Source organism: Malaclemys terrapin, chromosome 7 (assembly GCF_027887155.1).
Source record: "Malaclemys terrapin pileata isolate rMalTer1 chromosome 7, rMalTer1.hap1, whole genome shotgun sequence".
NCBI lineage: Eukaryota > Metazoa > Chordata > Testudines > Emydidae > Malaclemys > Malaclemys terrapin.
In genome coordinates, this window is record NC_071511.1 from 15,930,460 (window position 1) to 15,944,631 (window position 14,172).

Here is a 14,172-nt window from a genome sequence, read left to right on the forward strand (position 1 = left end):
TCTAACTTCAACTCCCAGACATTGGATCTGGTTATACCTGGCTCTGCTAGACTGAAGAGCTAATTAACAAATTTCCGTTCCCCATGTAGGTGCTAAGAGACCGTGACCTTCCCCTTCTCTTTGATAACCTAAATCGATGGAGTTCCTTGAGTCTTTCACTACAAGGCATCTTTTCTAACCCTTTAACGTATGTGCATCAAAGGTAGACTTCACCTCGCGGTTGCTGGGGAAGTGAGCAAAGCAAAGACCACAGATTAGTTCAAGGGATGCATACATTTGCTTCTGAAAAATGGCAGGGAAAGACCAGGAAAGTGGCCCTAAAGTATCATCTGAAGAGCAACACTTGGGCTAGAGGAATTTTCCTGTTCCTAAAAACACTTCTGTACTTTTATGACACAGAGACAGCACAGTTACATTGTGGATCTGATCTTAGGCTTCATGACTAGAGGGGAAGAGACCCCAGCCACCCACATATGGGAGCAGAGCCCCATTCTGGGGGAAAGGATGCCACACTTGGAAAGTGAGAAAGCTTACATCATACATCTGCTGACTGGGTCTTTAGTATTTTTATTGAACAGTCTGAATTCCTGGTACTCACATGCCACAAGGCTGGTGAGTGAAATTCACAACCCCGTGCGCAAAGCAAGAGTAACAGGTTGTGGGAGGTGGTGCTACACTGGTTTTGCGGGGAATGGAAAGAGTATCTGGTCCAACATCTCTCAAGGGATTTCTGACCCTGCTTGCCAGACCCTTCCCCTCCTTCAGCTCATAGGCCAGAGGTGGGCAAACTATGGCCCGCAGGACCCTCCTGTCTGGCCCCTGAGCTCCTGGCCTGGGAGGCTAGCCCCCGGCCTCTCCCCTGCTGTCCCCCCCTTCCCCAGCTCACTGCGCCACCAGCGCAATGCTCTGGGTGGCGGGGCTGCGAGCTCTTACCAGGCAGCGCAGCTGCAGAGCCAAGGCCGGACCTGGTGCTCTGAAGCAGGTAAGGGGGGCGGGGGGAGGAGGCGCGGCCCAGGCTGGTCCCCCCGCGGCTCCAGCCTGGGTCGGCTCGGGCCCTGGGCTCCCAGCCCCACGGGCCCGGCGCATCCCCCGGCTCCCCGGCCCCGGCTCCCCGACCCCGGCACACCCCCCGGGCTCGGCGCCCCGGCTCCCCGGCGCACCCCCCGGCGCCCCGGCTCCCCGGCGCACCCCCCGGCGCCCCGGCGCACTCCCCGACCCCGGCTCCCCGACCCCGGCGCACCCCCCGGCTCCCCGACCCGGGCTCCCAGCCCAGCGCACCCCCCGGCTCCCAGCCCCGCGGGCCCGGCGCACCCCCTGACCCCGGCTCCCGGCCCCGCGCCCAACCCGGCCCGGCACCATGCCCCCGACCCCGGACAAAGAGGCCTCCCGATTTTCCCGGACATGCCCGGCTTTTGGGGATTTCCCCCCGGACGGGGATTTGAGCCCCCAAAAGCCGGACATGTCTGGGAAAATCCGGACGTATGGTAACCCTAACCTCTATGGGCCTAGGACCAGGCCCTGCACTCTGGGGAGTTGCCAGCTTGGAGCTCCCCTGCTCCTCTGGCCTTTCTCTAGTTCTGCTTCACTCCAGTACCCTTTAGGATTCAGGCAGCTAGGTCCATCTCTCAACTAGAGGGAGACTCTACCAGCTCCTGGCTCACTGGCCTTTTATAGGGCCAGCTGTGGCCTGGTTGGGGCGTGGCCCAGCTGCAGCTGCTTCCCCAATCAGCCTAGTAGCTGCTTTCTCCCAACCACAGCCCTCCCCAGGGCTACTTTTAACCCCTCCCGGGCTGGAGCTGGTGATCACCCTGCTCCACACACACCCACACCCACACCCGCACACCCACACCCACACCCACACACTTTAAATTTTCAATAGGGTTACCATATTTTGAGCCTCCAAAAGGAGGACACTCCGCGGGGCCCCGGCCCTGCCCCCCCCGCCCCAACTCCGCCCCTTCCCCAAAGTCCCCGCCCCCTCCCCTGCTTCCCGCGAACATTTGATTCGTGGGAAGCCTGAAGCAGGTAAGGGGGGTGTGGGGGGAGGAGGCGCGGCCCAGTCTGGCTCCCCCGGCCTCTCCAGCTTGGGTCAGCTTGGGCCCTGGGGTGCCGGCCCCAGGCCCGAGCACCCCCAGCCCCCAGCCCCCCGGCCCGCTCGGCACCCCCTGGCCCCCGGCCGAGCACCCCCGGCCCGCTCGGCGCCCCCAGGCCCCGCTGGCCCCAGGCCCCGCCGGCCCCCGGCACTCGGCACCGCCGGCCCCCGGCCCAGCCCCGCCGGTCCCGATTTTCCTGGACATGTCCGGCTTTTTGGGATTTCCCCCCGGACGGGGATTTGGAGCCCGAAAAGCCGGACATGTCCGGGAAAATCCGGACGTATGGTAACCCTAATTTTCAATTGTCTCTACCTGGCATTTGCTTGTATGTGAGCAAACTTGTATGTTCACATATTTGCACTTACATTGCATAAAGGGTGGATGCAGCTACTATACTTTTAGCAAGTAGTCGCTTCTTAAACATGTAACACCTGCCATTGTTAGGTGTCAGCATTTGTACCCACAAAATCCATTTCACTACATGATTGCAAAACACGTCCATGTATTCACAACATTTTGTGCAAGTCAAGGTTTATGGCTGAAAAGAAAACCGTCTGCCTTAATAGGGTATTGTTAGCCTGCACTTGAATTTTTGTGTCCACAATTCAATTGTGGGTGCAAATCCGACAGTTATAAGTGCTTTGAATTGAACCCACAATTCTTTGCAGATGCAAATTTTCTGAGTTGGGACTGAGTGTGACTAAAAACTTAGCCCTGAATTTTTTTATTCTATGAATCATTTTGAGAGCTCCAGCCTGTTAAAATATCTAATCCTTTGTTACTTAATCATAGGTTGTCATATTGTGTGTTAGCTTTTATTGATTTCTTATTGGCTGCTCCTATAAAACTAGCTAGCTTCAGAGAGGATTTATTTGAAGCCATCTCTTTCAGATTGCAGATTTTTATCTTTAAATCACATAGCTCACAGTCAAGGGCGTTCATGGTGTTTAGTCTGAAAAGCAGTTGAAGTAGCTTGGGTCAAAGGGGGGGGGGGGGAGAGCTGCATTTTCTGCTTAGCTTGAGGACTCCTGCTTTGATAAGTGTGTGAGCTGAAGAGACTGTTTCCTGGCTATTTAATCTTTTCTTTCAGTGCTCTGCTCCATGGTAGAATTGTAGATAGTCTTAAATGATGATGATTTGTCATGCTCATCAATAAATCTTTTCTATAGTGTTACAATGCCTGGCTTATTGGAATTGATTCTTTGTTCCATATTTGGATTTTTATATTGGAAAAATAAAGCTTCCTAACTTATTACTGTATTTTCTTTTTAATGTATTATCCTGATCTTTTTCAGTGACCTATTTTTTTTTTTTTTTAATCGGTTCAGTGTGTTGTAGCGTGGTCTTACAATATGAAGGGGTGTGGTTCAGTGCATAGGTCACTGGACTGGGAGTCAGAAGACATGGTTTCTGTTACTGGTTCTGCCATTTAATCGTAAATTTAGTCAAGCCATTTAAGAGTAAATTTTCAAATTGTTCCATAGAGTTTTAGCTGGGCATCTTCAGGGCCGCCCAGAGGATTTAGGGGGCCTGGGGCAAAGCAATTTTGCGGGCCCCTTCCATAAAAAAAAATTGCAATACAATACTACATTCTCGAGGGGGCCCCTGCGGGCCCTAGGGCAAATTGCCCCACTTGCTTCCCCCCCCCCCCACGGGTGGTCCTGGGTAAAATAAACCTTCTGCATCTCGGCACAAACCCAGTTTTGAGAGAACTTCTTTACAAGGTATCACTGGTTCTCAGCATCAGCTAGTGCTAAAAGGCACTAAAGCTCATTAAAAGGGTTGAACAAATATTTTCCATCAAAACTTTTTTTGGATCGAAAACTAGGGGTTTTTAAAAAGCAGAAAAAATCACGAACGATGTCTGCTTTCCTTCAAAATTTGTTGTGGTTTTTTTAATTGAAAAGCTGAAATTAGTCTGCCAAAACCTGAATATGGTTTGGGGTTTCAGAAGTGTGTTGCCAAATATTTGCTGCTTGTTGTGTTTGATTGTTTAAAGAAACAATAAAAAAATTCTGCTTAAAAAAAATCCAAAACTTTGAACCACCTCAGCTTGTGACCAAACGCCTGAGCCCATCCAGTCAGATTTTTCCAGGTTTCTGGTACTCTGCTGGCTTCCTTGACTCATATCTGTCTCCATAACTTTGGGTTCATTTAGGTTAGAACATAAGAACATAAGAAAGGCCATACTGGGTCAGACCAAAGGTCCATCCAGCCCGGTATCCTGTCTACTGACAATGGCCAATGACAAGTACCCCAGAGGGAGTGAACCTAATAGGTAATGATCAAGTGATCTCTCTCCTGACATCCATCTCCATCCACCCTCTGACAAACAGAGGCTAGGGACACCATTCCTTACCCATCCTGGCTAATAGCCATTAATGGGCTTAATGCATTTATCTGTTTCCTAGAGACTGGCTCCATGGGGGTCCCTCACAAACTGGAGACGGTTACTGTGGATTTGTCTTTAGTATAGCTTATGTACATACTCCACAAACTGAGCATTTGAGCTTGTTCCAGAATCTGGGATGAGCCTATGTTGTGAAAACTGAAATGCTCAAAATAGCACATGCATGTGAATGGACACAAGGTGCTAAAATTAAATTAACCCAGGGGGATTCAAACTGGAAGTCAGGACCCCTCGGGGGTCACGAGTTTATTACTGGGGGTCGCAAGCTGCCAGCCTCCACCTCAAAGCCTGCTTTGCCTCCAGCATTTATAATAGTGTTAAATATATAAAAAAGTGTTTTTAATTTATAAGGAGGGGTCGCACTCAGAGGTTTGCAATGTGAAAGGGGTCACCAGTACAAAAGTTTGAGAACCACCGAATTAACCCCTCTGAAGCCTCAGGGAATGCAGGGGAGGGGGGTCTCCCTTGCTAGGGTTGGGAAGGAGGTAGGTGGTGTAGGATATTGCTCTTCTCATGTGATCCCTCCCCCAGTGGCTAATTTTAAATGAAGCTACCCTCCCCTGACATGAATCTCCCTATGGCACTGAAATTAAATATAGACTATAATTTTGGCATTTGAGAAGTGAAAGGGACAGCAGCCGTAATGGAAAACTAAAAGCTTGGCTCTTCTGCAAGCCTCAAACTGCTGAATGAGCTTTAGGGTAGGGAAGGCTATGCCTCCCAAACAGCCTTTCCCTGCCCCCCATCTGACCCCCCACCCACTTCCTGCCCCCTGACTGCCCGCCCCCCTCAGAATCCCCGACCCATCCTGCTTCTTGTCCCCTCACTGTCCCCCAGAGTCTCCCCAACCACCAGGCCAGGACCCCACCCCTGCTCCCTGTCCCCTGACTGACCCAACCCCTATCCACCCCCTGCCGAGTCCTGACAGACCCCCAGAATGCCCATGATCCAACCCCCCCATTCCCTGTCCCCTGACTGCCCCCCCCAACCTCTGCCCCTTATCCAACGCCCCGGCCCCTTACCCCCGGCTCTCCCCTCACCCAGAGCCTCAGCACGCCGCATCCAGGAGCATCCCTGGACAGCGCTGCAGCGTGGCTCCGGCAGGGCCTGAGCTCCTCCCCGCTCAGAGCTGCGTGGTAAGGGGGTGGGGCTGCAAGCTCCAGTGGGGCCTGAGCTCCCACCGCTCAGCCCGGAGCTCACGGCCCCGCCCCCTTACCATGCGACTCTGAGCGGGGAGGAGCTCAGGCCCCGCCGGAGCCAGGGATGCTCCTGGATGCGCTGAGGCTCCGGGAGAGGGGCGGGGTCGGGGTTGGGCCAGGGCCGGGAAGGGAGCCTCAGCCATTCTCGTAGGGGGCCCCTGCGGAGCCCGAGGCCTGGAGCAAATTGCCCCACTTGCCCCACCCTCTGGGCAGCCCTGGGCAGCTTTTGTGGGCTTTGAGATGCTGTCTAGCAGAAACCTGGTACAGTGTCTTAAATATCTATCCTAAACATCTCCATCTGTAAACTGAAACTTACCTACCATAAAGAACTTAGTAGTGTTCTTATTACTACTGAGCCAATGATATTGGGAATATGGATAAAAATCCAAGAGAAGTCAGATGCCTGCTGACTTCATGTCACTGAGAGACCCGTTGGCTAATGCATTTCTACTATCGATCTAGAAGTGTGGTGTATGACAATCAGGAGACCAAATGCAATACTTAAGTGTCTTCTGGGTATTCCTATAAGGACTTAATGCTTGCTCCAAAGTCCCATGCAAGACTTCCATTGACTTCCAAGGCATTTGAATCAGGCATCAGAATTTGTTGACTGAAAAAAATGTCTAGTGTCTGCAGCTGTCACAATGGAATGTTCTTAGATCACTGCATACTAGATAAACTTTGTAAAGACTTGGAGGACCCCCAAGCCATACTTTGGGGTGGTTGGATCTGGGAATTTTGTTTCAGCATATAGGGATAAATATAAGTCAGGCTCAGATATTGAACATATACCCCAAACTTCAGGTGAGATTAGATCCTGGGTTTTGGATGAGGTCCAAAATTTACTGCATCTCCTGTGATTTTTCTTTTCTTTTCTTTTCCCCCCCCCCCCTCCCCTTCCCATGCTCCCAATTTGGTTGATCAACAAATAGGCTTGCTGAGTGGCATATTAGTTATGTTTCACTCTTCTTGAGTGGCTAGTCACTTAATCCCCATTATTTTTTTGACTCAATCAATGTGCATTTTAATTTCCCCAAAGAAAACCATAATCTTTTTTTCAAGGCTAGACCTCCATGATTTATATTTTGCTCTAGTCTTATTCTTGTTCTATGAGCATCTTGAAATACACTACCCAATAAATTATTTTCCTTTAGAATTGGCAGTGAGAGATATGGGACCCTGGGTAGTCTTTATACTTCTGGCCTATCCTATTTTCACTGTGCTGTATCTCTTGTTCTTGTTTACCTTTTACCCAAGAAAATATTTACCGTCAATAGTTTACATGTGTCACAGGGTGACTGGTCCCTTTTAAAGGGAGATGGAGGGGGGCAACCATACCTGTGCCTGCTTCCCAGCCTGAGGGGATGGGACTAAGGAAGATTAGGTGATACCTCAATGGACATGTGGGTCTTATAAAAGGACTGAAAGATCAGTTGTGGAGTTGGAATCACAGTGAGTGAGAAGATTCCTGTGGAAGGCCCTGAGCCAGGGTCTGGAGGAAGCTGGGTACTCCAGGGGAACCAGCTTGGTGGCAGAGTGCCCTATCCCAGAGCCAGAAAAACTTGCACAGGTAGCTCAGAAAGGTGCTGGGAACAGGACCTGGAAGTGGGCTGAAGAGAAGTCATTGAAAGGCAGACGAACCTTTGTTTGTTGGGACTTCAGTTTGGACAATTGCTGTCCCCGAAAGGGTTAATTTTGTTTGTTTGTAATGTTTTTTGTTTGTGATAGGGCTAAGACCTAGCTCCAGCCCACAGTTGTGTGGAGAGTCAAGGAGATCCATTTTGGGGAAGGAAAGTGAGGCTGGGAGTGATGGTAGCACTGTTTGTCCAACAGGCTGCTGTGGGGAAGATGCGCCTCCACACCAACATATAAAAAAGATGGTACACGTCTACCCCGATATAACGCTGTCCTCAGGAGCCAAAAAATCTTACCACTTTATAGGTGAAACCGCGTTATATCGAACTTGCTTTGATCCGCCGGAGTGCGCAGCCTCCCCCCCTGCCCCCAAATCCCCCGGAGCATTGCTATTGTTTTATTGGGTCATGTTATATAGGGGTAGATTGTATACCTATGTCACTGCATCATTTTATACACCTAATAGAGATATAAGGCAGTTCCAGTGTTCTAATAATCTGCACAGCAATCACAATAAAAGCAGAACATCAAAATAGGGCATTTTTAAGTTACTAAAAAAAAAATCAAAGCCTTTCAAATCTAAAACTTGATTCTTATCTAATGAAACTGACAGCCAAACAGATTGCTGGCTATTATATACTGAATCAAAACTAGCCCCTTCTACCTTTATGCTCTTGACTGGTTGAAGCATGTGGTAAAGCGCTTCCGTGATGCAGCTATTCATTATGGGGACAATAAGTAACTGTCATTCAGCTACATTGACAGCAGACACAAACAAGAACATCTCCATCAATTATTTGTCAGAAAATAAATAGACAATGTAATCAAACGCAATTACAGGATCAACACTTCTTAGTTTGAAAAATAAGGTTGGGCTTTGTCCTGACATGTTTTCCTGTCAATGTCTGAACCTCATTGCGACCGTTATCTGACAGCAAGAGACCATTATGCCTGAACAACATTCTATTCTACTGACAATATCTTTTAAACAAACCAATAGCTCTGATGTTCCTTCCCCTGGTGTCCTTTGCTGTACTCAAAAGAGATGTCTCTCACAATAAAATATGTGCAGGGCAATTAGTGTGGCTGAATCTGCTACCTTGACTGGAAAAGTAAATTTTTCAAGCTTCTATGTAGTCTCCCAAAGCACTTAAGGCGTACAAGATGTCCTCCTTTATTAAGAAGATCTAGAGGATTTTGGCCATGTGACTACATTTCCATTTATTTTTCAACCCATCATAATTAACACATTGATATCTTGCTTTTTCTTTGAGATCAAACTGAAAGTTCTAAAGTGCCTTATAGATATCTGCAACTTAAATGTTGCTTATGCGCCACCCCTCTCTACAGATAAAGGCAGGGATGGGTATTGCCAGAGGGCAGGGCACTGTCCATCAGCATAGATTAGAAAAATCCCAAGGCTGCACTAATCTTCCTCAGTAATAGGGTAAGCACAGTAATGGACCCAGAATCAGAGCTGCAGCCAGATCCGTTGTAGCTTCCTCTCTCAGTTCTGCACTACTGAAGCAGAAGATGGGTGCAGCCGAGACTCTGAGCTATAGTTTCACAGTTTTAAAAAAAAATCAGTTTGCAGTGTGTGTGTGTGTGTGTGTGTGTGTGTGTGAATTATGATCTATTCTGTAATCAGTCCACCCTACAGCTTTAGAACCTGCTATTTTTGTATGGGCATCTAAAACTCCTCCCCAGCCCCACCCCCATTAGGACATTTTCTATCCATTATATTGGCTAAAATTTGGACCCACAAAGACTTTCTATATGCTTTTTTTTAAAAAGTCCTTACCAGTTTGTTTTCCATATGCCTGCCTCATTAGTGCCATAATCGGAGTCCATTCAGTCCATGTCTACATTGCAGCGGGGAGGTGTAATTCCCAACTGAGGTAGATGTACATGTGCTAACGCTGATTGAGCTAGCATGCTAAAACTAGTGCAGCTGTGGTGGCCCAAGTGGTATCTTAGACTAGCTGCCTGAGTGTGCACCTAAAAACTGAGATGGGATTGTACTTGGGTGGCTAGCGTGAGCTGCCACCTAGGCTGCTGTAGCCCCACTTCTACTTTTAGCAGGTTAGCTCGATCAGAATTAACGTTGCCAGCTGCTGTGTGGAAATAACTTCTCTGTCAAACACAACAGGTCCTTTCAAATCCAATCAGCACATTGCCACAAATGGCCTGGGTGATTAAAACTGGCTCAACCAGGATTCTGCAATAGCGCAGCTAATGGGGGTTATTGTAAGCTGGATACCTATGTTTCTAGTGATGCATTTGACCCACAGTCCTCTTGCTCATCTGAAAATAGAATGTAACATTCAAGTAATTTTTCATCACTAGTGCTATGAAATATCATGCCTGGCTAGTTATTTTCTGTGGGTGAGAGAGACAAGTTCTTGAGCTTACAGAGACAAGTTTGAAAGCTTGTCTCTCTCTCCAACAGAAGTTTGGTCCAATAAAAGATATTACCTCACCCACCTTGTCTGTCTAATATTCTGAGATCGACACACAGCTAGGACAACACTGCGTATTCATTTTTATGGTTATAAAAACTGGCAGTGGTGGTCAATATTTAATGTCCTTAATCCAACCATGCGGTTCTGTGCCCTGATCATACTCCATTCTGAATCCTGTAGCTGCCAGTCTGTTGCACCGCTATCCTGGTCGTTCTTCAGTAATTGGCACTTTGCTGTCAAGCTTGCCTCTCCAGGTCTGAGGCCATAATATCAACTTTCATGATGTTCCTCTCATATCTGTTGTTGTCTCTAATGTGGCCTTTAGGAGCCTTTCTCCACAGGCACACAATATAGCGTAATTAATCTATATCTAGTAGGAAAATATTTCTGAAATGGACATTGTGGTCTCAGACTCCCAGGACCATGGATGTCAAAATACCTGGCCTCTGTTCCAGACTTCCCCACTGGCTCACTCTGATGTGCTGGGTGCCTCAGTTTTCACATGTGCAAGAGTAATACAATTTATTAAGATGTTAAAAAGGAAAAAAAGTGAACAGAGTTTGAGCATAGAAGTTTCTGGTTATCAGGAAATAACGTACAGATTATCGAGGGTGCAAAGTTTGGTTTAAGATCAGGTGGCATTAGGAATACATAATCTGCAATATCCCCGATTGGGGGTAAAAGGTTGATGGGTCAAAGTACAGGCATTGAGATATGAGGGTATGAAGTTCATAGAGTGGCTATGTTCGGGTGTGGAGTATAATGAGTGCATATGATGATGAGGATGGATTGACCCTTTACCCTATTCCCCTTTCATCAACTGCCATGGAACCCCGCTATCAAAGGTACTGTGTACTTGGGACTGTTGTTGTCATACCCAGATATCTTCTGATACAAGAAGTGTGGTGAATTTTACAAAACATAACTAGAGGTTACCTATCTTTTAAACTTAGGATGTCTTGTTTCATGGAAACACCAGTTGGATCAGAAAGGTCACATAACTATTACTTATTACATCACTTATTACATGAAGATAAAATCTCTTAATTTGCATTTTCAGTCTGCAAAGAATCGTGAAGAGTACAACAATCATCCCTTTCCATGGTAAAACTCACTGGAGGGGCTCTGAGGGAGGAAACCCCTCTTGCTCTATTTCCCCGTCACCCCACATTATCCAACCAGGCAGATGAGGTTGGCTCCCTGCAAAGAAGCTGTGGGACCTTCCCTGATCCTGGTGGATCCCCAGTGATCTGCATGAGCCTATGGTCACCTTAGTAGAGTCCTTTTTGCCTCTTTACTCAGGGTCTTGTTCCAAGCACATTGGAGTCAATGGGAAGACTACTTTTGTACTCCAGTGGCCTTTGAATCAGGGCTTTGATGTGGCACCGGCGTCGCCTCTTAGCTTTGTGGCAGCATAACTCCATTGAAGTCTTGGTCCCAGAGTCTTCCATTGCTGTGAGTACCCTGAACCACCTTGAAACCCTCCATCCCTTTTGCCCTCCCATGCAGGGGGCTCTATGGCAAGGATAATACACCCCAATTTTCTGACTCCTTTTTGACCCCCACAGCCTGTGAAGATAATGTACATCTTCCCCAGGGAGTGCAGGAAAGTGTGAGGTTTTCAGGATTGGGCCCATGATGATCAAATCTCATTTGGAGCTATTTTTTGCTGCAAGCAATGAGTTGATACAAGCAACTGCCCTGGCCTGCTGTTCCCAAGGTTGGAGTCACACTCGCAAGAGGGTATATGACTATGCAACTATCGCCTCCTCTGGAGTTTCCAACAAGACATCTCCAGGGCCCTCCTGGAAAGGGCTGTATTATGGATTTCGACTGGCTCCATTAGCCATGGCCCTTTCCCAGTCAGCACTACCCATGCTCTGCTACTCACAGGCCTTTCCTCCCAAAAGGTGGGGAACCTGGGGACACATTGAGCCTACACAATTCCCCCAGCTCATACAGGAAAAAGGATAAATATGGCCTTCTGTGAACCATTGAACAGGAAAGTGTTTGGATGAGAAAAGGCTTTGCAATATCAGAGCCTAATATTTGAGCAGAATTTTATCCAGTCTGTTTCTTCAGGTCTTGCAGATCCTCTACTGTTTTTTTCCCCCCTAAATTCAACTTGATTCCCCAGTTCATCCTTCGTCCACTTGATCATTCTTGAGTGATGCTAGTTCTCACGCTTTTTACCCTAACTGTGGCTGGTATGAAAGAAAAGATTTAGCATAGTTATGAAGAGATCTGTGGATGCACTTAAAATTCCTTCTAGTTTTTGAAATAGCAGAGGTTTCATGGATGTTCCCTGTGCCCATCTACCCCAGAAGAACAGGTAATCTCTGTAAAGTCAGAGGTGTGCCTGTTGCAGTCATGCTCACTGAATATGGCATGAGTCTGTGCCCTTGCAAACCTAAACCCTCCATTGGAAGAAGGGTCTGCTTTATGTAAATGACACAATATATTGGGACTGGGACTTGGGAGATATACGTTCTATACCCAGCTCTGTAACAGACTTCCTGTAAAACTGTGGGTTAATATATCTGTGAATCCTGGCCCCCAGTGAATTCAATGGCAAAACTCCTATTGACTTCAACGGGGGCAGGATTGCATGTTCTGTCTCTGTTTCCCATTTGCAGAATGGAGGTAATACTTTCTTACCTTGTGGAATGTTCTTAATTCACTTACTGTGGTGAATGGGGCCACAGAAGTACTATCTATAAATAGATTTATGTAAAGTTCTATAAAAATTCTGGAGGGTTTGGTGGATAAAGTATTTAAAAAGTCAAGTTTAGTTACCTAGTAAGCAAAAGGAAAATCAAACCCAGTGTGTCAGCACTGATAGCAATTAGACGAAACTCTCCAACATATAATTCTACCTGTTTACAAATGCTGATAAAATAGACACAATCTTTCTCTCAAGCTTTAGCATTATACAGTAAAGGTTGGAAACAGACACCCTCCCCAAGCCCTTTTTTATTATGAAAAACTGAGGAACAGCTGTTACTAATGCCACGAAACTGAGATCCAGCTTTTTATTTTTAGGAAAATAGACTATAGATCAAAGTACAAAATATGTGACAATTTTGTGGGCAGGGTGAAACCTTATGGGTTGAGTGAAAACTTCATTGAGATTGATAGGTGTGAACTCATCCTTCAATTAACATCATTGTAAGCATAAGCCCCCATCTAAGAAAAAAGTGTGTGTGAGAGAGGAAAAAACAACTTATTCAGGAGCTTTTGGCTGAGTAGTGTTTGGGGTGCAGGAAAGGGATGTGTGGGTGGGAAGAGATCACATAGAAATTGATAACAGACAAGAACAGAGGAAGAGGCCAAAAAGCGAGACCAGAGCCTGTAAGCACACTGTGAGCCTGGAAAAAGCTAGAGCATGCTTTTGGGCCTGGTGTTGGCTGAAGAGTTTTAGCGGCTATAAGCTAAGAAATGGATCCATTTATTTTTGGAACCTTCTGCATTCAGAGAGAGACAGGGCTTTGTACGTTCCTTGTAAATAATCAAGACTGCATCAAAGAAAATACCAACTACATCAATTTCTACTTCCAAATGGAACATATCCAGGGTCCTGAACTTTGACTAGTTGCTCGGATCAAAAAGGGACATTATATAGTGAATATGTAACATAATTGATGAAGACATGGTAAATTACCAAATCTGCAGTGAATATTCGATATGAAGGAACCTCATTCTTCCTAGGTGTAAAAATCTTAATTCCATAAGAATGAGGCAGTTCTAAAGTTGCAGGCCTTCTTCCTTTTGTCAGTGATATTCCCCTGTTTGTAAGCATTTGATTTAACAGGGTTTATTATTTTATCTTGTGATGCTTGAAGGTTTTCTTTGAATTATTTTTTTCTAAACTCCCCCTCCAGGCGGAGGAAACCTAATAGAATTTGGGTCACTTCTTCGATCGCAATAGTTGTTCACAAAAAATGGAGGATATAGTACTCCAGAATCATACCTGGTGTGAGGGGTCATAGCTTCATTGATTTCAGTGGAGCTGAGAAACCTGGTTTCTGAACCCGGTTCTGAGTCATCTTTGTCTCATAAAAGGTTTGAGTTATATTTAAATATAACTTATGACTTCTGTTTGACGTCCATTTATATGCTCCCTGTTTCAGTGCAACCTTCACAAATATGTTGTAATTTGAATCATGGTTCCTACCCTGGTTTGAGTCTTATCAAATCTATTACTGGAATAGTAGTAAACTATCCAGTTGTAATGGGAAACACCAACACAATTATTTTGAGACATGACCTGACAATGGTTACCTAAGAAATCCTAATGAACTCAATGGGACAACTTACTCATGTGAGTATGCCTCTTCCATGTAAGGATTGTATAACTGAGTCTGTGTGGGCTA